The sequence below is a fragment of the Triturus cristatus genome, chromosome 11 (genome assembly GCF_964204655.1).
Source record: "Triturus cristatus chromosome 11, aTriCri1.1, whole genome shotgun sequence".
NCBI classification, from domain to species: Eukaryota; Metazoa; Chordata; class Amphibia; order Caudata; family Salamandridae; genus Triturus; species Triturus cristatus.
The window spans coordinates 602,633,952-602,647,305 of NC_140594.1; positions in this window are offsets into that span (position 1 = coordinate 602,633,952).

The window sequence follows — 13,354 nt, forward strand, 5'->3', positions numbered from 1 at the left end:
ATATGTGGCCTTCTGCCCAGTCTCATGCACAGGAGTACAGAGTGATTGGTCACTCACATTTGCATCCTATGTTTCCACCAATCCCTTCAAACCTAGCAGTCTGTGGGTTCTCTATCGGTTTCATTCTCCTGCATGATGTCAGCCCCACAAACACATTGCAACAAAGTAGAAGAATTCCAACTGACTTCTGCTGTGCACCTTCCAGAACAAAATCGAAATTTGAACCTGGTCGCCATGACAACCAGCATGCATGTAGGCCTTAATACTTGTCCCCTATGTAATTAGGAGAATCACACACAGGTACGGTGCGTTTCCGGGCCCTAGGGCACCCCAAATGCATGGCAACGGCCCGTACATGCATGCCTACGTTCAAAATCACTATGGGTCTGCACGCGTATGCGTACACGTAGTGGTACGGACCGTACACACGCATGTACGCTCACTATCACCATGGGTCTGCACGCGTATGCGTACACGTAGTGGTACGGACCGTACAAATGCCTGTACGCTCACTATCACTATGGTTCTGCACGCGTATGCGTACTCGTTGTGGTACGGACCGTACAAATGCCTGTACGCTCACTATCACTATGGGTCTGTGTACCCGTAGTGATAGTGAGCGTACATGCGAGTGTACGGTCCGTACCACTACGTGTACGCATACGCGTGCAGACCCATAGTGACAGTGAGCGTAGATGCGAGTGTACGGTCCGTACCACTACGTGTACGCATACGCGTGCAGACCCATAGTGATAGTGAGCGTAGATGCGAGTGTACGGTCCGTACCACTACGTGTACGCATACGCGTGCAGACCCATAGTGATAGTGAGCGTAGATGCGAGTGTACGGTCCGTACCACTACGTGTACGCATACGCGTGCAGACCCATAGTGACAGTGAGCGTAGATGCGAGTGTACGGTCCGTACCACTACGTGTACGCATACGCGTGCAGACCCATAGTGATAGTGAGCGTAGATGCGAGTGTACGGTCCGTACCACTACGTGTACGCATACGCGTGCAGACCCATAGTGATAGTGAGCGTAGATGCGAGTGTACGGTCCGTACCACTACGTGTACGCATACGCGTGCAGACCCATAGTGATAGTGAGCGTAGATGCGAGTGTACGGTCCGTACCACTACGTGTACGCATACGCGTGCAGACCCATAGTGACAGTGAGCGTAGATGCAAGTGTACGGTCCGTACCACTACGTGTACGCATACGCGTGCAGACCCATAGTGATAGTGAGCGTAGATGCGAGTGTACGGTCCGTACCACTACGTGTACGCATACGCGTGCAGACCCATAGTGATAGTGAGCGTAGATGCGAGTGTACGGTCCGTACCACTACGTGTACGCATACGCGTGCAGACCCATAGTGATAGTGAGCGTACATGCGAGTGTACGGTCCGTACCACTACGTGTACGCATACGCGTGCAGACCCATAGTGATAGTGAGCGTACATGCGAGTGTACGGCCCTCTCACTATGGTTCTGCACGCGTATGCGTACTCGTTGTGGTACGGACCGTACAAATGCCTGTACGCTCGCCATCACGATGGGTACACATACGGCAGCACTCCCACAGTGATTGGGGAACATACACAGGCCCTCTTAGCAGCAGTACGCCGGTTTGTACACATCACTGTGGTGATAGTCGACACACAGGTAGGAATAGGGCGGACATACTTGTCCATGGATGGACATACTTGTCCATGAATGGACATCAAGGCATCGTCTGTGCATTACTACATGTGTGGGGCACAGGTGTGACAGGCTGTGATGTGGAACATGCCTCCTGAGTGGAGGAGGCACCAGATGTATGATGAGATGTGTACAGGTGTACTGTGTGAGGGTGCAATGTGTGCCAGGCATGCCCTTGACTCCTTTGACATGTGTGCATGTCGTACTGCGCACTTGGGGTGAGCGTCACTGGCATGGCACGGACACCAACACACGGAAGTGTCCCATGATGCCCGGTACAGGGGTCATGACACCTGACTTGTCACTACCCACAGTGCACAATGTGACTATGTCATTTATGTGTCCGGGATTTACATCAGGTTGATGTTGTAGCACCCTCAAAAGCTGCAGCCGTTGCAGCAACCAACATGTGTCTGTGTGTAGATTGTCATTGCACACTGTTCCGCACACCATGCCACATGTGGTATCGGATGTGAGGTGCACATGTATGCATGGGACACGGAGTAGCGTGACAAGGCCATGTCAGCATCCTCACAAGGAATGTGTGGTGAGTCATGACATGTGCACCTTCATGGCAAGGTGTGTGGGCAGGCCTAGTGTAATGTCATGTGACCTGTGGCTCCGGTGTTCCGCTACCAGTCTCTACAATCGGCATCCTACTTCTGCTGATGTGTGGGTGTATGTCACTTCTGTCTTGCGTCGGGCTGTTCACTTGCACTGGGACACAGCTATTCCCATGGCGTGGCATGGGGAGGTTCTCAATCTCCGTGTGTAGCTGGGTCTTGGAAGGAGTGTCACCTTGCATCCATACGTGTCCTGGGCATGTAGCACATATGTGACTCCCTATGTAGCATGTGTGTATTGCCAGATTTACATGTGCTCAGTAGACATGAGTTGTTGTCGTAGTGCACTCACTCTTCCTTGTCACTTCCAAATTACTGCAGAGCGCCGCCTGTTGCCCGAATAATTCCAGACTTGGCTGCCATGCAGGAGAATGACAGGATCCGGCTCTACCGCTTCACCCAACCGTTGATTCTGGAGCTGACAGCGAGACTGGCACCACACCTGCAACCGCAGCACAGGTATCCTACGGCACTGACACCCCAGCTGAAGGTAATGGCTGCCCTACATTTTCTAGCCACGGGTACCTTCCAAAATACCATAGCTCATGTTGGTGGCATGTCCCAGAGCATGTTCAGCGGTGTGCTGCATGATTTCTTGGAGGCCATGTTGATTCACCTGGATGACTTCATAAAGTTCCCAACCCCTGAACAGATGACAGAGGTCAAGCGTGGATTCTATGCCCTGGGAGGGATGCCCCATGTCATTGGGTCCATAGATGGGACACATGTAGGTTTGGTACCACCACACGCACGGGAGGTGGCGTACCGGAATCGGAAGCACTACCACTCCATCAATGCCCTTGTGGTGTGTCTGTCCAACATGGTGATTTCACATGTCTGTGCTCGTTTTCCAGGATCAGCACACGATGCCTACATCATGAGGCGTAGCGGGATGCCTGATATGATGATGCAGCTGCGCAACGAACGGGCATGTGTTGTTGGTGGGTACAGTCTGTCTGTCCTGTATTCTGTATAGCCTACCAGCACGACCGCTTCGCCAGTTCTAACGATATCCATGTGCTTTCCATGTAGGGGACGCTGGCTATCCCAACATGCCTTGGCTGCTGACACCTCTCCGCAACCCCATCACGCCGGCCCAGCTCCGCTACAACACCGCCCATGGCCGGACAAGGCGTGTGATAGAGAGGACGTTTGGCATGCTGAAGAGCCGATTCCGGTGCCTCCACAAGACCGGCGGCGCACTCCCATATGCCCCGGCGAAGGTTTGCAAGATCTTCATGGTCTGCTGCATGCTGCACAACATGGCAGTTGAAAGAGCTGTGCCACTCATCCTGAATCAACATGACGAGGACCATCCACCCGTGGAGGACGAAGGGCTTGGCAATGGGGCTAGTGATGTGGAGGATGTGGAGCCGCAAGAGGACATCCGGACTCGGCTCATACGCGACTTCTTTGCTTAGTGGTGAGTACCAGTGTCTTGAGTGTGCACGCCTTGGTCCCCGTGTGGCATGCGTTGTGATGTGTGTCTCCACCTGCATGTATGGCACGTGAGTCAGAGGTGTGTGTGGGTGTGTCACTGGATTGATGGTGGCAGTGATGTGTATTTCCCCACTCATAATTGTGACCTAGCATGTTGTCATCCTAACATGTGTCGAGTACATGCACATGCAAGTGGCTGTGCTTTTTGTGGCTGACTTCTTGTGTGTCTCTCTTCCCCAGGTACCTGCGCATGCCGTCTTCTGGTTGCATTGTTGTGGCACTGCTATTCCTCATGGACATGGCATCGTGGGCTGACTCAGCGTTACAGGCACGGACACGTTTGGAAGTCTCCATGGGGTAAGGGATGCATCAGGGGTGTATTGGGTGTGGCAGTTGTTCACGATGTGTGCACACTGCCCCGGTCGGGGTTTGGTTCCTCTGCAGACATGGGGCATCCCCATGGGACACGACATGCAGCTGGGTACACCAGAATAGATGTGCTGCCTGGTTGTCAGTCATCAGTGATGGGATAGTGGATTGTGATGATGCCATCAATGTGTGTGACACTGCCCTCGGACACATACGGTTAACAATTGCTTGACATGGCGTGGGACTTCCACATCAGCGGATCTGTGGTGTATGTTAGGCTCTCCGTGTGCAGCTGTGGGTATTTAGCTGTTGGCCGACGCTTGTGTGCCAGTACCATGGCTATCACGCATTTGTGCTGCAGAAGGGGGGTGCCAGTGTTGGACCCACATGTTACTCCACATGAAGTGTTCATGTGTACTTCAAGTTGCCTCTGCAATCCCGAATACATGACTAATAAAGGTGTCCCTATGCCTCCAAGGTGCCTCTTCTCAGTCAATGCTGGTGTGTTGGCACGGTGCATCCAGCATGTCTGGCATGGTATCCCCTGATTGTGGCTATGTGCCAATGTGTCGACTGGCGAGATGCAAGCTGTGTGTGTTGGCTGACACTGTGTATTGGGCATGATGTCCATGACTGCGTGGGTATTGTGACATGTGCCATCCCCATGCATCCAACGTTGGACAGGCCCCCATTCTCTGCATCCACCGGACTCAAGCTTGCAGGACATGGTTCTGCCACCTGTCTACACATACCTGGGTGCCCCCCAGGACACTGGCCAGGATCCCTGACCTCTGCGCATGACTGTTGCTGTACTGAGTGTGTGTGTCAGCACGGTTGTTCGGCCACCCCCTCAGCTGGTTGTGCCCATCACGGGTGTGTATGGTGCTCCATGTCTGTCTTGCCTAATAGACTGTGACCCATGTGTCCTGTGCCAGACTCAGGCCCCAGGGTGTGGATGGTTGAAGAGAACAGATAACTCAGGCATGTTTCGACTTTACAAGACACATGTTAGGTAATAATGCTACCAGCAGGCATCTACTCTTAGTAGTGTGATTTATTATGGGGGGGGGGGGGGGACAAAGTGAGGTGCTTTCCGGGATTATGGAATCCAAAGTTCAGTAGGGGAGTTGGTGTCCTTGCCATTGGAAATCCTCAGAGTCCATGCCACAGTCTTTGTCAACATTGGTCAGCCAGTGACCAGCAGGGCAATGTGGCAGAGAATGTCTCTTGATGCTGTGATGCTGTTGCTCCAGTGGGCCAGGTGCCAGGCCAGGTGTCCTGGGAGATGGTGATGTAGCAGCCACCCTCACGGTGCTTTCCGTGGACGACCCGGCCTCCTGCGGGGAACATCACCAGCAGGCCGTGACGACGTCTGGGATGCTCCGTCGGATGTTTCCTCCTCCTCCTGATCCCTCCCTGTGGGTGGTGATGTTCTCCGCCTTCTGGCACAGGGAGGGTCGGCCATGGTGTCGGCCATCCGACGGAGTTCAGCGTGAATCCCCTGGGACGCCGTCACTTGCTCAGCCTGTCTGTCCTCCATCCTCCGTTGGTGTACCAGTAGACAGGCTATTAGGTCCGCATGTTGCTGGGCCTGCTGGGTCTTGATCCCCTCGAGGACGGACACAACCTGGGCCATGCCCGTGGTGTCCTGCCGGTATGAGTCCAGGATGTTACGGACATGGGAATATACCGGATCCCCAGCCAACTGGTCAGGCTCGCGCCTCCGCCGTCCTCCACTCCCACCACCCCTGCCCACTTGTGCCTGGCCTGCACTTGTGGGCACATCGGGTCTCCGGGACCCCTGAGGGGTGGCATTTGCGTTGTCGCCTGCCTCCTCCTGGGTGCCCGGGACACCGTGTCCCTCCTGGCGAGCCTGGCTGCATTGTGGTGTTGGGGCAGGGATCCTGGGTGTCTCCTGGGATGTGGCAGGAGTGGGGGTGGTGGTTGGCACGGTTGTACCTGACGCAGGTGCTGCAGGTGGTTGGACACCAGAGGGGCCAGGTCGGTCGAGGTCGTCCGCAGAGTGGTGAGAGTGGTCGCTGCCGGTGGGATCGGTCTCCTGCAGATCCGGGTCCTGTGAGTGTTCCCCCCCAGTGTTGGGGGGTGCAGCACGACGTTGACCTGTGTGTGAGAGAGACAATGTTAATTTTGGTCCATGAAACATCCATGTTTCATCAGTTTCAAAGTTGGCACTTTTCCTCTTGGAATTAGGATCTGTCTTGCATTCCACTCACAGTGCACTTGTGCATGGGTGTGTCCCTTGGGCACCACTTTGGCCCCTTTCACTATGTGTGGCACAGTCTTACTTGCTGCGTCAAGTGTGACTGCAGTCAGCAGTGGAGTGTGCAGGTGTGGCGAGCCATGCATTTGCGCCTTCCTTGTAGCACTGTACATGTGCACATGGAGTGGATCCACACACTTATACGATGCAGGTGGCTATCCTTGTGCTCGTGTACAGGTTGTGACATGGCCCTGCGTTTGGCCCTGATGAAGAGGGGGGGTTCTTGCACTGGCCACCCATGTCTACATGCACGCGGTCCACCTGCTTACGAGCAGACATTCCCACACACCAAAGGACTAATTTGCTCTCCCTGTGTCTCCCTCCTTCTCTGTCCCCCTCTCCCTCCCTCTCTGTCCCCCTCTCCCTCCCTCTGTGTGACAGCCTCCACCCTCTGTCCGTCTCCCTCCCTCTCTGTCCCCCTCTCCCTCCTTCTCTGTCCCCCTTTCCCTCCCTCTGTGTGTCCCCCTCTGTCACCTCGGCCCAGCTTCCTGGGCACAGACTGTTAGCAGATCTTTGAGTGGCCCTTGGCTTGTTGATGTGAGTTTGTTTCTGCTCTCCAGGCACCCATTTGGTGTGATGTGTGTCTGTGCGCTGCTGCTGTGGTGGTGTGTGCTGCCACTCTTTCACAATGTTGGCTGTTCATTAGCTGCCGTCATGTGCAAACCAGTGCCTTCACCCCCATGTGTTGATGCAAGGCGTCCGCCATTTGCTGGCAAGTCATTCCTGTGTTGGGACACAGTGTTTGTCTGGCTGTGACCTAGGCCATATGGGCAGAGGCCATTGTTGTCTGCTATGGAGTCGCACTATGTGATTGTTGGTGCCCAGCCTCCCGCCATCCGGGTTACCGTGTCATGTGTTGTTGTCTTCTGTGGCCTGTGACTTGACATTGTCCAGCTGGGTGCATGGGGCATGGTGGCAGCAGTGGCATGTGCCTGCTCATGGAGTGTGGTTGAGTCATGCGATGGCTTGTGGTAGTTGCGTGCCTGTTAGTAGTTTTGGTTGTGGTTGCAGTTCCCCCCATGTGAGGTGCGTTGTTTGTGTACTCACCCGGGTCTCGGAGTCCTTCTAATCCTTCGACTGCCTCCACCGGCAGTATGGCCATCACCCTCTCCTCCCAGGGATGGTACTGTACGGGTCTGCGGGAGGGCCCTCCTCCGGTGGCGTTGGCATGGTCGAGTTCCTCCTGCCTCTTGGCTCTGACCCTCCTCCGCAGATCGTACCACCTGTTCTGGCAATCCTGCTTGGTCCTCCTGGTGTCCGCAACGGCATTCACAGCATCGACGATGGTCTGCCACATGGCTGTTTTGGCAGCCTGGCTGGTGTTTCTGACCAATGTTCCAAAGATCTGTGGCTCGACTCTGAGGATTTGATCCACAAGGACCTCCAACTCTCGGTGACTGAACTTTGGATTCTTGGTAGTGGGCATGGTGAGGGGTGTGGGTGGGGATGGTGTGGGTGCGGGTGGTGTGTGGATGTTGGGGGGGGGTGTGGATGGTTGTGTGTGTGTGTGAATGTGATGAGAGGGTGTTTGTGAGGGTGGTTGTGTAAAGGTGTGCAAGTGTAAGGTGTGGTGTAGCTTGTAGTGTGGTTCTGTGGTGTCTGGCAGCAGTGAGTCTGTTGCAAAGGCTCATGGTTTGTGTGTGTGGGCCCTTTTTATTGGTCCATGGGTGGGTGTGGCAGTGTTTGAAGTTTGGGTGGGTGTGTTATAAGGAGTGGTGGTGTATTGGGCCTCTGTTTGTTTTTGGCAGTTGCAGGTCAGTGATTGTGTTATTTTAGTGGTTGTTGGCCATGTTTCGTGGCTTTGTGCCTTTCGAATGGTGTATTCTTGTGTAGTTTTGTTTTGTCCTGGTTGTGTACGTGCGTTTTGAGCATGTGTACGGTGTGTACATGGGCCATTTGGTTGTACGGTGCTGTCCTTGTATGTGACTTGGTACGAGTCGTACATGCGGTGGTGATGTTGGGGCCTGGGGTGCGCTCCGTACTTAGGAGGTTGTGTTGGGGGTAGGACCGGAACCTACTGGGGTGTACATAGACGGTGGTACGACACGTACTGGGGTGGGGGGGTGTACATTGACGGTGGTACGACACGTACTGGGGTGGGGGGTGTACATTGACGGTGGTACGACACGTACTGGGGTGGGGGGGTGTACATTGACGGTGGTACGACACGTACTGGGGTGGGGGGTGTACATTGACGGTGGTACGACACGTACTGGGGTGGGGGGGTGTACATTGACGGTGGTACGACACGTACTGGGGTGGGGGTACGACTCGAACGTACTGGGGTATCGGTAGACGGGGGGTACGACACGTACTGGGGTGGGGGGGTGTACATTGACGGTGGTACGACACGTACTGGGGTGGGGGTACGACTCGAACGTACTGGGGTATCGGTAGACGGGGGGTACGACACGTACTGGGGTGGGGGGGTGTACATTGACGGTGGTACGACACGTACTGGGGTGGGGGTACGACTCGAACGTACTGGGGTATCGGTAGACGGGGGGTACGACACGTACTGGGGTGGGGGGGTGTACATTGACGGTGGTACGACACGTACTGGGGTGGGGGTACGACTCGAACGTACTGGGGTATCGGTAGACGGGGGGTACGACACGTACTGGGGTGGGGGGGTGTACATTGACGGTGGTACGACACGTACTGGGGTGGGGGGTGTACATTGACGGTGGTACGACACGTACTGGGGTGGGGGGGTGTACATTGACGGTGGTACGACACGTACTGGGGTGGGGGGTGTACATTGACGGTGGTACGACACGTACTGGGGTGGGGGGGTGTACATTGACGGTGGTACGACACGTACTGGGGTGGGGGTACGACTCGAACGTACTGGGGTATCGGTAGACGGGGGGTACGACACGTACTGGGGTGGGGGGGTGTACATTGACGGTGGTACGACACGTACTGGGGTGGGGGGTGTACATTGACGGTGGTACGACACGTACTGGGGTGGGGGGGTGTACATTGATGGTGGTACGACACGTACTGGGGTGGGGGTACGACTCGAACGTACTGGGGTATCGGTAGACGGGGGGTACGACACGTACTGGGGTGGGGGGGTGTACATTGACGGTGGTACGACACGTACTGGGGTGGGGGTACGACTCGAACGTACTGGGGTATCGGTAGACGGGGGGTACGACACGTACTGGGGTGGGGGGGTGTACATTGACGGTGGTACGACACGTACTGGGGTGGGGGGTGTACATTGACGGTGGTACGACACGTACTGGGGTGGGGGGGTGTACATTGACGGTGGTACGACACGTACTGGGGTGGGGGGTGTACATTGACGGTGGTACGACACGTACTGGGGTGGGGGGGTGTACATTGACGGTGGTACGACACGTACTGGGGTGGGGGTACGACTCGAACGTACTGGGGTATCGGTAGACGGGGGGTACGACACGTACTGGGGTGGGGGGGTGTACATTGACGGTGGTACGACACGTACTGGGGTGGGGGGTGTACATTGACGGTGGTACGACACGTACTGGGGTGGGGGGGTGTACATTGACGGTGGTACGACACGTACTGGGGTGGGGGTACGACTCGAACGTACTGGGGTATCGGTAGACGGGGGGTACGACACGTACTGGGGTGGGGGGGTGTACATTGACGGTGGTACGACACGTACTGGGGTGGGGGTACGACTCGAACGTACTGGGGTATCGGTAGACGGGGGGTACGACACGTACTGGGGTGGGGGGGTGTACATTGACGGTGGTACGACACGTACTGGGGTGGGGGGTGTACATTGACGGTGGTACGACACGTACTGGGGTGGGGGGGTGTACATTGACGGTGGTACGACACGTACTGGGGTGGGGGGTGTACATTGACGGTGGTACGACACGTACTGGGGTGGGGGGGTGTACATTGACGGTGGTACGACACGTACTGGGGTGGGGGTACGACTCGAACGTACTGGGGTATCGGTAGACGGGGGGTACGACACGTACTGGGGTGGGGGGGTGTACATTGACGGTGGTACGACACGTACTGGGGTGGGGGTACGACTGGAATGTACTGGGGTGTCGGTAGACGGGGGATTTGACACGTACTGGGGTGGGGGTACGACTGGAACGTACTGGGGTGGGGGTACACGGGGGGTACGACACGTACTGGGGTGGGGGTTGGACTGGAACGTACTGGGGTGTACCTAGACGGGTGGGGGTATACATACACGGGGGGTACGTGTCGGACGTACGGGGGCTGGGGGGGGGTGTTGGGCGCGTATGCGGGCACATGTCTCCATGGTTGCTATGGATGTTCGGTGCGGACGGTGTTTTTTTCCATACGGTTGTAGGCTCGGACGCACGGGATGGATCGTGATTCCTCGGTCGGACTTGGCTTTTCACGTTTGTAAGGTAAATCGTCCGAGGACGTGTCGGACACATTTTCCGACCGGAGGACGTGTGGGGAATGATTCCCAGTGCGGTTCGTATGGACTTTTTACCATGCGAATCGTGATTGCGAGTTCGTACGGCACTTGTTCGATTCGTACGGTAAAAAGACCCGATACGAGTCGCACGGGGACATTTTTTGCCGGATCGTGATCGGCACCATATAGTGAAGTTATTCTAAGTCCAGAACAAAGTATAACTTTAAACAAAGAACCATTTGTCATTTTTGATAATAAAAACAATGACAAAAGAATAATAATATTTGGAACAGCTAATAATCTCTGTAAACTACAAGAATCACAGAACTGGATGATGGATGGGACTTTTACCATATGTCCCAAACCCTTTTACCAACTATATACAATACATGTCCTATATCACAATTGCAATATACCATTAATTTACACATTATTACCAAACAAACATAACTCCACATACACTGAACTATTAAATATAATAAAACAAATAACTTTTCCCCACAAAAAATAATCCTAGATTTTGAACATGCAATGATTAATACTATATTAAAAACACACCCCCATACCTCCATACAAGGCTGTTACTATCATTTTAATCAATGCCTATGGAGACACATGCAAAAATCAGCCCTAAGCATTGAATATGCAACTAATTAATCTTTTGCATATCAAATAACAAAACTCATAGCACTAGCTTATGTACCTGACACAGACGTAACAGAACATTACAACATTTTAATAGACAGCGCCTTCTACAAACAAAATGAAGAAAAACTAAGTTCACTATTGGACTATATCGAAGATACATGGGTCGGCAGACTACATAGATCTGGCCACAGAAGAAACCCTAAATTCTTAATTCCCTGGTGGAACGTATACAGAAGCACATTAAATGGAGAATCCAAAACTAATAACGCAGTTGAAGGATGGCATAACGCCTTCCTACAATCAACAGGCAGAACAAAACCAACACTAGAAAGATTTATATCATGCCTACAAAAAGAACAGAGTTATCAAGAGTTCCGAATGGAACAATCCATAACTCAGCTAACTCCAAAAACCTCAAAACAAACTAAACAAATGTATAAATATCTAGAGCAACAAGTAAAATTGTACCCTACTACCAAAGGCCTAGAATACCTAAACATCATATCTAAAACACTTCTTTAAAGTACAAATACAAATAAATGACTAATTACCCATTTTCAATAATATCAAACACATAAAATATATTTATCTTATTACAAAAATAATTACTGTGTGTAACATATTTATACATATTGTCAAAAATATATTAACACACATTAATAATATTTGTAATAAAATAAAAATTATCAATAATATTAAACAATACCCACCCACAAGAAATAATAATAAATTAACTTACCAAGTTTATTCCAAAGTCTGAAAAATCCATTTCCTGCTTACACAATCCAAACATAAAAAAAAAGTTTCCCAACAAAAAAATGCAAAAATACAACTGCCGATTAAATCCATAATCCATTCACCAAATATCCTTGGAAAAACCATGAAAAACCCGAAAATAGCTAAAAATATTAAAAAACGATCCATGAAAACCGAAACATTTAAAGAAGTGTAAAAAACATATTGTTCAATAAAACGAACACACACTTCTTTAAAAAAAAAAACGAGTCCATCCGAAACGAATAACCTAGAAAAGAAATTGTAAAAACAAAGCAACATACATTCCCACCCACATAAAACAACACATAAACACTTACTAACAATAATACTAGATTTAAAACAGTTCTAAATATACATTAAACACCTTAAACCTAACTCTCGAAACATGCCTACACATCGTTAAAAACACGTAAAAACACAACACGCAACTGTAACACATAACATTTCCAAATATAACTAATATATGTACAGCTACACTAAACATTATCTAACTAGGCTCAAAATAAAGTTTAAAACCATCTAAAACATATAAAACAAACCTTACCTTTCACGACGCGAAGTAACTCCCAACCCCGAGCTTCCCTTCAAACCAAATGACCCAAAACAACATTACCGGGTTACAAAATAGAGTGCCCAAAACATAATAAAACATTTAACTATACTAAAAAGCCCTAATTAAATCAGGTAAAACAGTAAATTCACACACAAATATTTTATATTATTTAGCAAAAATAGACCTATTTTTTTCATTTACCTACAAATTGTCAACAAATGTTCCTAATGTTTAAAATTATATAAATAAATATTAAAAAATTAAAAATATTTATTATTATAATTTCTAAAAAGATAATACTACAGAACAATGTATGAAAAATTGTTACAAATTTTTTGCATGAATGCTAAAATTTTATTTATGTTAAAATTATGTTTGTTTGGAAAACATTGTAAAAATAATTAATATTATTATTTTACATATTAATATTAATAAAAAAGGTATAACATGTTTGTACTACAAATATTAAAATGTTTATAAATGAAAATATTTGCCAAAAGTTTTGTATAAATATTTACAAAATCTATTGCTATGTTAAATTTAATTTAAAACA